This window comes from Bubalus kerabau, chromosome 2, assembly GCF_029407905.1.
Source record: "Bubalus kerabau isolate K-KA32 ecotype Philippines breed swamp buffalo chromosome 2, PCC_UOA_SB_1v2, whole genome shotgun sequence".
Taxonomy (NCBI): Eukaryota; Metazoa; Chordata; class Mammalia; order Artiodactyla; family Bovidae; genus Bubalus; species Bubalus kerabau.
The window spans coordinates 105,429,178-105,444,667 of record NC_073625.1 but is presented as its reverse complement, the minus strand read 5'-3'; the positions used below and the strand labels follow the sequence as shown (position 1 = coordinate 105,444,667).

The following is a 15,490-nucleotide window of genomic DNA, read 5'->3' as shown; positions in this document are numbered from 1 at the left end:
AATATCCCCTGAAATATATAGCAGAATATTATAACTAACCTAAATCCCTGATGTTTCTTAACCCCCCCCCTTTTAAATGTTTGATCTGAATTATGGATGAAGAACATCTATTAATACATCATCTTGCTGAAAACCATTATCAAATCACCTCTTTTTAAAATTTAATCACTTTTTTAAATTTAATTTTTTTAACACCAGAAACATTTTGTATTGGGGTATAGCCAATTAACAATGTTGAGATAGTTTCAGGTGAACAGAGAAGGGGCTCAGCCATACATATACATGTTTCCATTCTCCCCCAAACCCCCTTCCCATCCAGGCTGGCACATAACATTGAGCAGAGTTCCAGGTGCTATACAATAGGTTGTTGCTGGTTTTCCATCTTCAATATAGCAGTGTGTACACGACCTTCCTAAAGACCTCAGCTATGCCTTCTCCCGGCAACCATGAGTTCGTTTTCTAAGTCTGTGAGTCTCTTTCTGTTTTGTAGTATGTTCATTTGTATCATTTCTTTTTGGATTCCACATGTAAGGGATGTCATATGATATTTCTCCTTCTCTGTCTGGCTTACCTCACTCAGTAAGACACTCTCTAGGTCCATCCGTGTTGTTGCAAATGGCCTTATTTCATTCTTTTTAATGGCTGAGTAATATTCCATTATATATATATTTATACTACATCTTTATCTTTTCCTCTATCAGTGGACATTTAGGTTGTTTCCATGTCTTGGCCATCATAAAGAGTGCTCAATGAACATTGGGGAGCATGTATCTTTTCAGGCCATGTTTTTCTCTGGATATATGCCCAGGAGTGGGATTGCAGGGTCATATGGTAGCTATATTTTTAGTTTTTTAGGAAACCTCCATATTGTTTTCCATAGCGCATGAACCAATTTACATTCCCACCAACAGTGCAGGATGTGTCCTCTCCACACCCTCTCCCGTATTTGTTGTTTGTGGATTTTTTTGATGATAGCCATACTGGCCAGTGTGAGGTGATATCTCATTGTGGTTTTGATTTTCATTTATCTAATAACTAGCGATTTTGAACATCTTTTCATGTGCTTATTGGCCACCTCTATGTCCTCTTTAGAGAAATGTCTGTTCAGCTCTTCTTTTTTTTTTTAATGCAAATTTTATTATTTTTGTTGTTGTTGTTGTTCTTAAGTGGGTTGTTTGTTTTGATGCTATTAAGTGTCATAAGCTGTTTATAAATTTTGGAGACTAATCTCTTATCAGTCACATCATTTGCCAATATTTTCTTCAAATCTGTGGGTTGTCTTTTTACTCTGTTTATTGCTTCTTTTGCTGTGCAAAAGTTTTTGAGTTTACGTAGGTCCCATTTGTTTACTTTTGCTTTTATTTCCATTATTCTGGGAGATGGATTTAAAAAAGATTTTGCTGTGATTTATGTCAGGGAGTGTTCTGCCTATGTTTTCCTCAAAGAGTTTTGTAGTGTCCAGTCTAACATTTAGGTCTCTAATCCATTTTGAGCTCATCTTTGTGTATGGGGTTAAAGAATGGTCTAGTTTCATTCTTTTACATGTGGCTGTCCAGTTTTCCCAGCACTATTTGTTGAAGAGACTGTCTTTCCAACATTGTGTAGTCTTATCTCTTTTGTCATAGATTAAGTGACTGTGGGTGCATGGGTTTATTTCTAGATTTTCTATTCTGTTCCATTGATCTATATTTCCATTTTTGGAAATATAGCACCATACTGTTTTAAATGCTGTAGCTTTGTAGTATAGTCTGAAATCAGGGAGCCTGATTCCTCCAGCTCCATTTTTCTTTTGCAAGACTGCTTTGGCTATTCAGGGTTTTTTGTGTCTCCATGAGAAATGCTAGGCTGGATGGGATGAAGCACAAGCTGGAATCAAGATTGCTGGGAGAAATATCAATAACCTCAGATATGCAGATGACACCATCCTTATGGCAGAAAGTGAAGTAGAACTAAAGAGCCTCTTGATGAAAGTGAAAAAGGAGAGTGAAAAAGTTGGCTTAAAGCTCAACATTCAGAAAACGAAGATCATGACATCCAGTCCCATCACTTCATGGCAAATAGATGGGGAAACAGTGGAAACAATGGCTGACTTTATTTTGGGGGGCTCCAAAATCACTGCAGATGGTGATTGCAGCCATGAAGTTAAAAGACGCTTACTCCTTGGAAGGAATGTTATGATCAACCTAGACAGCATATTAAAAAGCAGAGACATTACTTTGCCAACAAAGGTCCATCTAGTCAAGGCTATGGTTTTTCCAGTGGTCATGTGTGGATGTGAGAGTTTGACTGTGAAGAAAGCTGAGTGCTGAAGAATTGATGCTTTTGAACTGTGGTGTTGGAGAAGACTCTTGAGAGTCCCTTGGACTGCAAGGAGATCCAACCAGTCCATCCTAAAGGAAATCAGTCCTGGGTGTTCACTGGAAGGACTGACGTTGAAGCTGAAACTCCAATACTTTGGCCACCTGATACAAAGAACTGACTCATTTGAAAAGACCCTGATGCTGGGAAAGATTGAGGGCTGGAGGAGAGGGGACAACAGAGGATGAGATGGTTGGATGGCATCACTGACTCAATGGACATGAGCTTGGGTGAGCTCCAGGAGTTGGTGATGGACAGGGAGGCCTGGTGTGCTGCAGTTCATGGGGTCGTGAAGAGTCGAACATGACTGAGCAACTGAACTGAACTGAACTGATACAAATTTTGAGACTTTTTATTCTAGTTCTGTGGAAAATCCATTGGTAATTTGATAGAGATGGCATTGAATCTGTAGACTGCCTTGGGTAGTATAGTCATTTTGACAATATTGATTCTTCCAATCCATGAACATGGTATATCTTTCCATCTCTTTATATCTTCTTCGATTTCTTTCATCAGCATCTTAGTTTTCAGAGTACAGGTCTTTTGTCCCCTTAGGTAGGTTTATTCCTAGGTATTTTATTCTTTTTGATGCAATGGTAAATCGTATTGCTTCTTGAATTTCTCTTTCTGATATTTCATTGTTGCTGCTGCTGCTGCTGCTGCTAAGTCGCTTCAGTCGTGTCTGACTCTGTGCGACCCCACCGATGACAGCCCACCAGGCTCCCCCGTCCCTGGGATTCTCTAGGCAAGAACACTGGAGTGGGTTGCCATTTCCTTCTCCAATACATGAAAGTAAAAAGTGAAGGTGAGGTCTCTTAGTCATGTCTGACTCTTTGCGACCCCATGGACTGCAGCCTACCAGGCTCCTCCATCCATGGGATTTTCCAGGCAAGAGTACTGGAGTGGGGTGCCATTGCCTTCTCCATTTCATTGTTAGTGTATTGAAATGCAACAGATTTCTGTGGATTAATTTTGTAACCTGCAACTTTACCAAATTCATTGATGAGTTCTAGTAGTTTTCTGTTAGCATCTTCAGGATCTTCTATATATAGTATATCATGTTATCTGCAAACAGTGACAGTTTAACTTCTTCTTTTCCAGTTTGGATTCCTTTTACTTATATTTCTTCTCTGATTGCTGTAGCTAGAACTTCCAAAGCTATGTTGAATAAAAATGGTGAAAGTGGGCATCCTGTCTTGTTTCTATGTTAAAGCGGATGCTTTCAGCTTTTCACCATTAAGTATGATGCTAGCTGTAGGTTTGTCATATATGGCCTTTATTATATTGAGGTATGTACTCTCTATGCCCACTTTGTGAAGAGTTTTCATCATAAATGGGTGCTGAATTTTGTCAAAAGCCTTTTCTGCATCTGTAGATAATTATATGGGTTGTATTCTTCAATTTGTTGATATGGTGTATCACATTGATTGATTTGCAGATAGTAAAAAATCCTTGCATCCCCAGGATTAATCCTAGTTTATCATGGTGTATGATCTTTTTTAATGTATTGTTGGATATGGATTGCTAGTACTTTGTTGAGGATTTTTGCATCTATGTTCATCAGTGGTATTGGCCTGTAATTTTATTTTTTCGTGGTATCTTTGTCTGGTTTTGGTATCAGGGTAATGGTGTCCTCATGAAATGAACTGGGAAGTTTTCCTTCCTCTGCGACTTTTTGGAACTGTTTCAGAAGGATAGGTGTTAACTCTTTTCCAAATGTTTGATAAAATTCACCTGTGAAGCCATCAGGTCCTGGACTTTTGCTTGTTGGGAAGTTTTTAATCATGGATTCAATTTCAGTGCTTATGATTCAGTGCTTATGGTCTGTTCATGTTTTCTGTTTCTTCCTGTTTCAGTCTAGGGAGACTGTGCCTTGCTAAGAAATTATCCATTTCTCCCAGGTTGTCTGTTTTATTGGCATACAGTTGTTCATAGTAATCTCATATGATTCTTGGTATTTCTGTGAAGTCAGTTGTAACTTCTCCTTTTTCAATTCTAATTTTACTGATTTGAATCCTCCCCCTTTTTTTCTTGATGAGTCTGGCTAAAGGTTTATCACTCTTGTTTATCTTTTCAAAGAACCAGCTTTTAGTTTCATTGATGTTTGCAATTGTTTTCTTTGTCTCTGTTTCACTTATTTCTGCTCTGATTTTTATGGTTTCCTTCCTTCTACTAACTTTAGGTTTTGTTTGTTCTTCTTTCTCTAGTTGTTTTAGATGTGAGGTTAGGTTGTTTATTTGAGATTTTTCCTGTCTCTTGAGGTAAGACTGTATTGCTATAAACTTCCCTCTTAGAAGTGCTTTTGCTGTATGCCATACGTTTTGGACCATTGTGCTTTCATTTCCATTTGTCTCTAGGTATTTTTTCATTTCTTCTTTCATGTCACCAGTGATCCAATGGTTGTTTGGTAGTGTACTGTTTAGCTGCCGCATGTTTGTGTTTCTTACAGTTTTCTTCTTGTAGTTTATTTCTAGTCTCATAGTGTGATCAGAAAAGAAGCCTGATATTATTTCAATTTTCTTAAATTTACCAAGCCTTACTTTGTGCCCAGCATACGGTCAATCCTAGAGAATTGCTAGGATTGGTTGCTTTTGAATGGAATGTTCTATAAGTATCAGTTAGGCCCAACTCATCTAAAGCATCATTTAAGGCCTGCATTTCCTTACTGATTTTCTATCTGGATGATCTGTCCATTGATGAAAGTGGGGCATTAAAGCCCCCCACTATTATTGCATTGCTGTCGATTCCTCCCTTTATGTTTTTCAGTATTTGCCTTACATATTGAGGTGATCCTATATTGGGTGCATATATATTTATAATTGTTATATCTTCTTCTTGGATTGAACCTTTGATAATTATGTAAAGTCCTTCTTTGTCTCTTATAACACTCTTTGTTTTAAAGTCTATTTTGTCTGATATGAGTATTGCTACTCCAGCTTTCTTATGATTTCCATTTGTGTGAAATACCTTCTTCAGTATTTGCTTCAGTATTACCTTTATCCCCTTAATTTCAGTCTGTCAGTGCCCCTAGGTATGAAGTAGTCTCTTGAAGACAACATACATGTGGATCTTGTTTTTGTATCCACTCAGCCAGCCTGTGTCTTTTGGTTGGTACATTTAATCCATTTACATTTAAGCTAATTATCAATATATACCATTTTGTTAATTGTTTTGGGTTTACTTTTTTGTAGATTTTTTTTCTTCTCTTGTGTTTCCTGCCTAGAGAAGTTCCTTTAGCATTTGTTGTAAAACTGGTTTAGTGGTGCTGAATTCTCTTAACTTTTGTTTGTCTGGAAAACTTTTGATTTCTCCATCAAATCTGAATGAGAGTCTTGCTGGGTAGAGTATTCTTGGTTCTAGGTTCTTTCCTTTCATCACTTGGAATATATTGTGCCATTGCCTTCTGGCTTGTAGGGCTTCTGTTGAAAAATTGGCTGGTAACCTTATGGATTTTCCATTGTATGATATTTGTCTTTTTTCCCTTGTTGCTTTTAATAATTCATCTTTGTCCTTAATTTTTGTCAGTTTGATTGCAATGTGTCACGGTATGTTCCTCATTGGATTTATCCTGCCTGGGACTCTCTGTGATTCCTGGACGTGGTTGACGGTTTCCTTTCCCATGTTAGGGAAGTTTTCAACTATTATCTCTTCAAATGTTTTCTCGGGTCCATTCTCTCTCTTCTTCTTCTTCTTCTGGGACCCCATAATGTGAAAGTTGGTACATTTAATGTTGTCCCAGAGATCTGTTAGGCTGTCTTAATTTTTTTCATTATTTTTTCTATATTCTGTTTTGCAGCACTGATATCCATCATTCTATCTTCCAGGTCACTTATCTGTTCTTCTGCCTCAGTTATTCTGATACTGATTCCTTTTAGTGTATTGTTCATCTCTGTCTGTTTGTTCTTTAGTTCTTCTAGGTCCTTGGTAAATATTTCTTGCATCTTCTCAATGTTTGCCTCCATTCTTTTTCTGAGATCCTGAATTATCTTCACTATCATTATTCTGATTTTTTTTTTTTTTTTTTTTTCTGGGAGGTGCCTATCTCCATTTCATTTAGTTGTCTTTCTGGAGATTTATCTTGTTCCTTCATCTGGGACATAATCCTATTTCTTTTCATTTTAGGTAGCTTTCTGTGATTGTGATATTAGTTCTAGAGGCTGATGGGATTTCAGTTCTTGTTTCTTCTTTCTGCCTTTTTGTGGATGAGGATAAGAGGCATGTGCAAGCTTCCTGATGGGAGGGACTTGGCTGTGGGGGCAACTGGTCTTGCTCTGATGGGCAGGGCTGTTCTCAGTAAAACTTTAATCCAAATGTGTGCTGATGGATGGGACTGTGCTCTCTCCCTGTTAGTTGTTTGGCCAGAGGCACCCAGTCCTGGAGTCAATAAGTTCCTATAGTAGGGCTATTGGTGACCTCCAAGAGGGCTCATGCCACAATGCAACTCCCAGGACTGTTGCTGTCAGTGCTCCCTATCCCTGTGGCAGGCCACTGCTAACCCATCCTCTGCAGGAGATCCTCAAACACTCACAGGTAGGTCTGGCTCGGTCTCCTGTGGGGTCACTGCTCCTTTACCCTGGGTCCTGATGTGCACAAGATTTTGTTTGTGCCCTCCAAAAGTCTGTTACCCCTAGTCCTATGGAAGCTCTGTAATCAAATCCCACTGACCTTCAAAGTCAGATTCCCTCGGGATTCCCAGTCTCTTGGCCGAATTCCAGGCTGGGAGCCTGATGTGGGGCCTAGAACCTTCACAACAGTGTGAGAACTTCTTTGGTATTATTTTTCTCCGGTTTTCCCACGCAGCAGGGCTTGATTTTATTGTAATTGTTCTTCTCCTACCATTTCACTGTGGCCTCTCCTTTGTCCTTGGATGTGGGGTATCTGTTTTTGATGGGTTCCAGTATCTTCCTGCCGATGGTTGTTCAACAGCTAGTTGCAGTTTTGGAGCTCTTTAAATCACCTCTTAAAATATTTGAGGCAAGGAAGGAGGGAGAGTTCTTTGACCTTTGCCCTGAACTCTCTTTAAGCTTTTCCCATCTCCATTAATTATGGAACTCTGAATCCCAAGGTTGATATAAAAGACGGAGTGAATTTAAGTTATCCACCTCTTTGTTAACTTTTGTCATTTTATTTTTAAAGCACATTTTATGCTTAGCAAAATTTATGAGAGCAGAACCTGATACAGTGATGGTCTGCAATATAAATACCCACAGACTTATAATTGTTAAACTGTTGATTGTTGAGAAAATCAATTGAAATCACAGGGTACCATTGTCTGAAATTTTCTGATTAAAGAGTGTTCCATGGAAGCTTATTGCTGAAAAAAGGGTCTTGGTGACTCAACTGAATCCTAGGTGAATTTTAAACATTGGTAAAATCAAATTTGAGGATGCCAAATTTGATTCAAAGGTCAAATATTGAAATGTTTCCCTTTGACTGTGGAAGAAAAGGGCTTGCTTAGAGTAGAGCTTGGTTAGAGCAAAAGCCAATAAGTAGGAAGTGTCATTTCCATGTTGTATTCTACCCAAGAAGTGAAAACAATGCATTGAACTTTGACTATTATCAGTCATTGGTCATGGCACTCTAAATGTGATGAACCTTAAATATATAACAGCTTTTTGTCTAGCAGCTTATTATATAATTTCATTCATCTCATCAGCAAATGAATATACATGAATGTGAATGAATATAAATATATGGGTATGTTTCTCTCCACTTAGTGTTACCTATATATTCAATGAGAATCAAAACCAGATCTAGGTTTGATGTTCAGAATTCACAGACTGTTTTTTTCAAGGCCAAGTGGAGCAAGTTATGTTTAGTTTGATTTTAATCCATTTCAGAACCTAGACATTTTACAAAATGTCTGATTGTATCTTGTTTTTCCTGTAGATTTCTAGAAAGGGAGCTTCACTTGAGGGTGGAGGGTAAATCTGTTTTCTAACAATGAGGTGTTTTTGCTCTGATAATCTCATCAGTCGAATTACCAGAAAATTCATATTCTGTGTCAAACTCACATAAGGCAAGTAATGACAGGTAGCATTATATTCACGAAATGCACCTCCTTGCTGTGCATTCCTCACACAGCAGACCAGAGTTGCTTTCAGAAAACTATAACTGGTGATTGTAGAAGGTCCTGCCACGATGACACCAGAGAAGCAGCAGCAACAGTCCCAAGGGGGTCTCTGCCCTTTGTTGTCTCAGAGCGGCAGCCAGGTGGGCTTTGAATCCCATCTAGAGAACTTGCAGGACAAGGTAAGAAACCTACAGTTCGAGCAAAAGAGGCAGTGGTCTAAGCAAAATGGAGTTAAATAGAATAAAGAATCCCTCAGATTTGGCTTCCTTCTGTGTTCAGCAGAGCTAGGGAGGGGCTGCAGAAACAGCTGGGACACTGAGGTACCCTGGTACTCGGCCAGTGCCAGCAGCAGACCAGGCCTCGGGCCCATTCTGTGGGAGACTGCACCAGGATACAGCCGGAAGCAAAATGAGGTGTTGAGGAGAGAGGGGAAGAGGCAAAGTGATGCCAACCAGATGAGGGACACTGAGGAAAGGGAGTGTGTTCCCTCAGAGGTTTAACAAGCAGAGAGAGCTGGGAAAAAAAAAAAAAAAAAAAAACTCTAGCCTTAAAATGATTTTAATGTCTTTTTTCCTTCATCAGGAAATTACCATTCTGAAAGTTATGTTTTGGAGTATGTCCTGAGGTATGCCTAAATCAGGAATGCATTTTCATGGCTGAGTTATAAACCCATCATAATAGTGAGGGGTTAAAATGAAATGCCTTCAACAGATAACCTATACCTACTGAAGGCTTGAAGCTCGATTAGCCCAGCTATTAAAACCAGGAGGACAAACTGTTTCTCCCTGGATGCAAAAGCTGTTAGGCTACAGCCTGACCCAGTACAAAAGTTTTCTGAATCTCTCTCCACTTTACAAAACGTCGGCTCATTGCTGCCGTCTGCAGTGAAGCTGTTTACAGCTCTGTGCTAAGTGGAAAGTTCAAATCAATTATTGTCCATTAGAGTTTAGGTATAACTGATGAAATATCCCCAGAGGAGTATTGTAAATGTATCAAGACATCCTTCCCCATTATAGAAATGGGGACGCATAGTGAATTACTTACCTTCTCTCTTACCCTTAATGCCTCTGAAAGGCTGCTGGGCAGACAGAGTTTATCTTGTCTTGCTGGGATTTCATGTGAGGACTTTACCATTTGGTGAACACGTGTAGTGAGCTGACAGAAATTCCAGGTTCTGACTACCTTTACAGCCCCCTAAACTCCTTTGTGGACATAAGGGCCTAAGAAAAATAGTAATCAAAGAAAACCCTAAAAATCCTTTAAAAAATGACGAAAACTGCAACCCAGAAGTTCCCTGCAATCAGGTTCTTTTAGAAATGATAAGTTTTTTGTTAATCAAGTGGGAAAAGCTTAGACCAAATTTTCAGCAAGTGACAGTAAGATTTAATGTCCGATAAGTCATGCCAGGATGCTTTCTTTCATTAAACTAGGTCTCTGTGTCAAGCTTCAGCAGGGCAGCAAAGGAGACCCACTCACTGCTCAGGTGTAACAGAGATGACATTAATTTCCCAGATTCTGTTACTCAGCTGTAGAACTAAACAGTGCTTTTCACCCTGCAAAGACCAGAACTAAGAGAAAAGAGGGTCGTCTAATTTGTGATCTGCTATAACAGGAGATAGAATAGAGGTACTTGACTTTCTTTAAAGGTTGTTTCTACTTAATCTCTTCCCTTAGTTCTGTCCCATAGTAATTTCTGTGCCCTAGAGATCCTAAGGCTGAAATACATGTGGACTCATCTCATCCTGAGAAGGCCTGGGTACAGTACTCCTCAGGGTTCTATGATTTTTCAAAATCCAAAAGTGACAGAAAGGTCAAGGAGGCATCATTCTCTGAAATCAACCTTTCCTTCCTCCATGCCCACAGGTGGGCAAGACACCTTTTTACTCAGAGCAGGTCCTTTCCATCTCCAATGGCTGCACTGTGGGGAAGCCACAGAACGCATTCCAATACAATCCAACAAGCCAGTTATACTGGGGATAAGAAGCATCTTTAAACGCAGCACTGATTTCATTATTTCTTTAACTCCAAGGAGAACTTCAAGGATGTTCCTTTCTGCTGACAGCTCTGTCCGTGGTGCTAAATAGGAAATTGGCTGGATTACTTCCCTGTGGCCCCATACTGCTTACCCCAAACTCTCCTGGGGCTTCCAGTCATCAGTCATCTGTACAGTAAATCTAGTTGAGCTTCCCTGATGGCTCAGTGGTAAAGAATCTGCCTGCCAATGCAAGAGACATGGGTTCCCTGAGTCAGGAAGATCCCCTGGAGAAGGAAATAGCAACCCATTCCAGTGTTCTTGCCTGGGAAATCCCATGGACAGAGGAGCCTGGTGGGATACAGTCCACAAAATCGCAAGAGTCAGACATGACTTAGCAACTAAGCAACAGCAACCACAAATCTAGTTGAGGTGAAAACCAAGTTTCTAGCATATTTATTGGGTCAGATTTTCTTCTGGGTCAGTCAGGGGATGAGAGATTTCATGTTGTTTTCCACCTTGATCTAGGTAGATACATGCCTGCCTGCTCAGTCATGTCTGACTCTTTGAGACCCCATAGACTGCAGCCTACCAGGCACCTGTGTCTATGGAATTTTCCAAGCAAGAATATTGCAGTGGGTTTCCATTTCCTTCTCCAGGGTATCTTCCTGACCCAGGGATTGAACCTTGGTCTCCCACACTGCTGACGGATTCTGTACCACTGAACCACTATGAAAGTCCTGATCTAGGAAGGTCTGTTGTTTTTTTGAAGTTGACAAGAAGTCCTCTGGAATCCCTTAGCAACCCTTGATTGCTAAGCCTTCACTCTTCTACCAAATCAGGTGCTGTGAAAACTGTCACTCCTTCAAAGGGAATAATCTGGCTTCATGCCCATCCAGATTCTCCTCCTCTCATATGTCCACCTATCTACACCATCCACATTACCACCAGCTTCTAATAATTTATGATATTTACAGAATTGGTCCATTTCACACCCACCTGCCATTTGTAGTAATGGCCATTGGCCCTCTACACTCAGCATGCATGGCATATGTTTCTCTTCATTCTGATTTCATTTATTCTACCTGGTATTTCAGTTGTTTTTGCAACTCAGATTTTACAGTTGTTCCCTCTCAGTATGCTAAAAGGATGATTTTACATGCTATGTTTGAAACTAAAGTTTATTGATTAAAGAATAAATTCTTTAAAGCAGTTAATATTATACAAAGAGAACTGCCTTCAGATTTGCCCCTTGTCTTAATGCCAAAACACTAAGGAACTATACAGAGCCATATCTTTCTTCAGTGCGTAGAGCATCTGGATTCTACATCTGAAAAGCAACTTAAATACGATAGCATTTAAAATGTACTCACAGCACCAAATATATATTTTGACTTATTTTCCTGTCCCATTACTCTGGGTAAGAGTGTGTTTGGTCAGTACTTTTTAAAGCCGCTTCCCTGTTCTGAAGCCTGTTTTCCCTGCCCTCTTCTGAATATCAGCCAGCACACCCATTGCTTGCTAATATGCTTGCTCAGATTTAAAGAGTAGTCCTGATTTTCAAGTTTTTTTCTAGCCGTTATTTGTGTTTCAAATTATTGTACTGTGTCTGTATTAATTTTCTGTTTCCAAAAGTAAACTCCATGTATTTCAAGGCAGCATGATTTCTTTTTTACATTTTCCAGGGAACTGGTGTTTTTAATGTCATGTGAGGACAACATTACACAATGGATCTTTGGCAGGGATACACAGAAATGAATACCGTGTGCGAACAAACATTAAATGGCAGTCTTAATTACAGAGTTTGACTCTGTTGTTTTTAATGCCCTTCAATTTTATAATTTGATGGAAAATGCATCAACACAGCTATTTTCTTTCTACCCTAAATGATTAAGGATTGATATATCCCCAGGCCATAGAAGCTTGCTAGATTGGTCTGATCAGGTAGGTCTTACATTTCATCCACTAGAGGGCAGTAGGGATACACATCCACACCAACCAATATGTGCAACATATGGTCGATGTGGAAACGTAGTAGCCATAGCTTTCCTGTGTATGAAAAATTCCCATTACAGTGTTGCTTCACTTATAATTATATTGAAAGTAAACACTAATTCACAGACGGACTTCGCATATTTTATTTCAACATACCCCACGAGTGTTTTGTCTACTCCCATTTTAAATGCCCTGAGTGATGAAACTTCCACTACTTCCCTTGGGAAACTGTATCAAATCCCAACTGTTTTCACGGCTTGAATTTTTTTTTAATGTCCTCGAGATCTGTCAGTGCTTCTTCAAGCTCATTTAGAACTAACTCTGTTATGTACTCTCTTTTCCCTTGCATTAAGGCTAGTTCAATCCTGGAAGGCAAGTGTTTATGAAGTTCCTACTATGTGTCAGGCATCACTAAGTGAAGAGACGGTCACAGCTGACAAGGGTTGCAGCTCTGCATTAAATGGATTTGCATGAGTCAGAAAGCTTTTAAAGGAGGAGCTCTCCCAGGCCAAACATCCTCCCCCCAACCTCAAAAAGAAAAGTGGGTCTAAATTCTAAAGTGAGTGAAATGCATAAAGCTGTCACAGCTTGGGGAAATTTTTGTTTGTGCTTTGATTTCTGTTTAAGAACTCAAAAGGTGTTATAAATGTATTATCCAAAGAACAGTGAGGTGTGCGTCTGACACTGCAGTGTATTCATGCTAAGAAAATGACCTGGGTGTTTACTAGCGAAGGTTTGCTCCTTCTTCCTTTTGTAGCTTGTTAGATTAGCTTAAAAGCTTCAGCCTCTCTATATCCATTTATAGAGGATTGGAAATGGATCTGTGAATCTACCCAGGGTAACAGCACCTTCAGATAGATCACGTTGGCTTGCCTATTTTCTTTCCTTGACTTTCTGGGTCCAATCTTGGTCATACTATGCACACTACACAATGGGAAAGAGATCCAGGTTCATTGCGATACTCTGGTTTGCATCATTAGTTTCTTGGCATATACTTTGATTATTAAGTATCTGAGGGGGAGGGTGGAAGAAAGCTGAGCCAAGAGAATTCCTTTAAGGCTAAAACTCACAATTACACAGTTGTTAAAAGTCCTTTCTTCCTTTACATTAGAGACATAGCAAGATTTTTTGCTCTATTGGGTGTATTCATCTGGAAAGATTTCCATAAGGCTGTCCTGATCACCAAGAGCAATCCCTAGATAGACATGTATGCAAACAAGAACTGCTCAGACTCCAAGAGCAAAAATTGAACATTGCATAAATTCTAGAAATGATACTATTTTTTTTATTAACATCCTTTGAGCCTCGGTAGGAAGTAACCTATTCTCCAGAGTTCTTGAAATAAAGTGCTTTCCTTTGCCAATTAAGAGAGCAGGAATGTGGGTTCATAGACTGTCTTTCTTTAGGAAAATAGCAGGGAAGGGCACAGAATCTACACAATACCTTAGCCCAGGTTTTCTATTGCAAACAAAGCTTAGGTTTGTAGTGCTTGTCACCTATAATAAAATCTACATGGGTATTTTATATGGAAGTAATTAAGTGCAAATGTGCAACAGCCATTTTTGTGTTTTTGTTTGTTTCAAAATACCAGAGGTGATTAGGCCATATTATGAACTAATTACTTACTTAATTTATTTAAGTTGAAATGAGTTTTTGAGTTATACAAGGGCCAAAACAAGAACTCATTAATCCATTCTGCACATCACTGAAAGGAATGAAACAAAGGAGTTTAATGCCTTTATTTTATTTTATTGTGTTACAACACACCAATATTTTGAACACTGATGAGGACCCAAGTGGTCAAAACATCTGTATTTGGTAAGAAAATAAATAAATTCTTTTCTTTCCTACCACTTGGTCCTTTCAGTGGTGTGCTGAAATTCAGAATGACTTACCAAAGGTACTAAAATGGTGTGTCTTTTTTAGTACATTTTCCTATGGAAAGTTTAAAAGACTCTTCAAACATATTTGAAAACAGTAAACAAATAACTTACAAAATTCAATATTTTCTTAAATTTGGAAGTAAACCACAGTCATTCTGGGGCTTGGGACTCTGTACACCAAGTTTCAAACCAGAGCATATTTTGGTATTTTGATGGTTGAGTTATAACCCCCTGAAAAGAGGGACTGCTTGTGTGCAGTAAGGACAGCTGCCTGCAGAATTACAACAGGGCTGCTAAAATAAAACCAGTGTTTACTTGTCACTGCTGGCCAGCCCAAGAGATCTGAGACTTACAGATCTGCTCTGTAAGCCAGCAGAGGAGCTCCATCAGCCCTCTGTGATGGGGTTTTCCCCTCCACATCTATAGCCAGACTCCAAAAGAAAAAGGAAGCACTGCACAGTCATGGAACCAAAAGCAAAACAAAACCCTAGATGTTGGGAGCAAACTGAACATATCCAAGAACATTCATGATTTGAGGCGACTTATTCTAATGTTCAGTTCTTCATCTTCCAAGGTTCCAGTCCCTCTTTTTAGTTAGTTTTTAAAGTACTGCCAAAGAATTCAAACTATGGTTTATCTGATCACGCTGGTCAGGTGGTTGATATTGTCCTGTTTAATTTATATTTTACATGTTGTTTTATGACATGATTCTCATTGTCTGAAGCAAAATTGGGCCATGTATCACCACCCAAATCACTGAATATCCAATATAAGGGCAAAGCCTAAACTCAAGTATTTTACAAAGAGGTAGTGATTCAAACATTAAAGTATTAAAGGTGAACTTATTTCCACCCCTGTCGCAACTAAGGTGACCCAGATTGGAAGCAGGCTTCTCTTTTCCCACATGAAAAATGAAGAGAACTTTATCTGTGATTTTCATACGTCAGATGATTGTCATGAGGATTTGATGAGCTATTCCATAATCTCAAGTTCAGAGAATTCTTTTAGAACCAATATCTTTTTGGAAGATCATATTGGGAAGAGGGCTCTTTGTTGATTGAGGAGTAGCAAATGATGATCTTGTTCTTAGACCACAATCAGCTATAGCAATACCACTGACTCAACATTAGTGAGACCTGTGTTTTGAATTATTTTGCACAGGGGCTCAGATGCATTGGTATTAAACCCTATGGTCTCTCTTGGCAGCTC

At 39.2% G+C, this 15,490-nt stretch overlaps 1 protein-coding gene across 29 annotated transcripts in view; it reads left to right on the top strand.

Moving 5' to 3' along the window:
* ZBTB20 (zinc finger and BTB domain containing 20) overlaps positions 1 to 15,490 on the top strand; it is an 869,429-nt gene that overhangs the window by 744,069 nt on the left and 109,870 nt on the right. The window contains exon 1 of one of the 29 annotated variants that reach the window (XM_055568261.1): positions 6,377 to 6,888. The exons of the other annotated variants lie outside the window; for them this stretch is intronic. The gene's annotated coding sequence lies outside the window, so the exon portion shown is untranslated. Of the gene's footprint in view, positions 1 to 6,376; positions 6,889 to 15,490 lie in introns of those variants that run through there. 29 annotated transcript variants of the gene reach the window in all.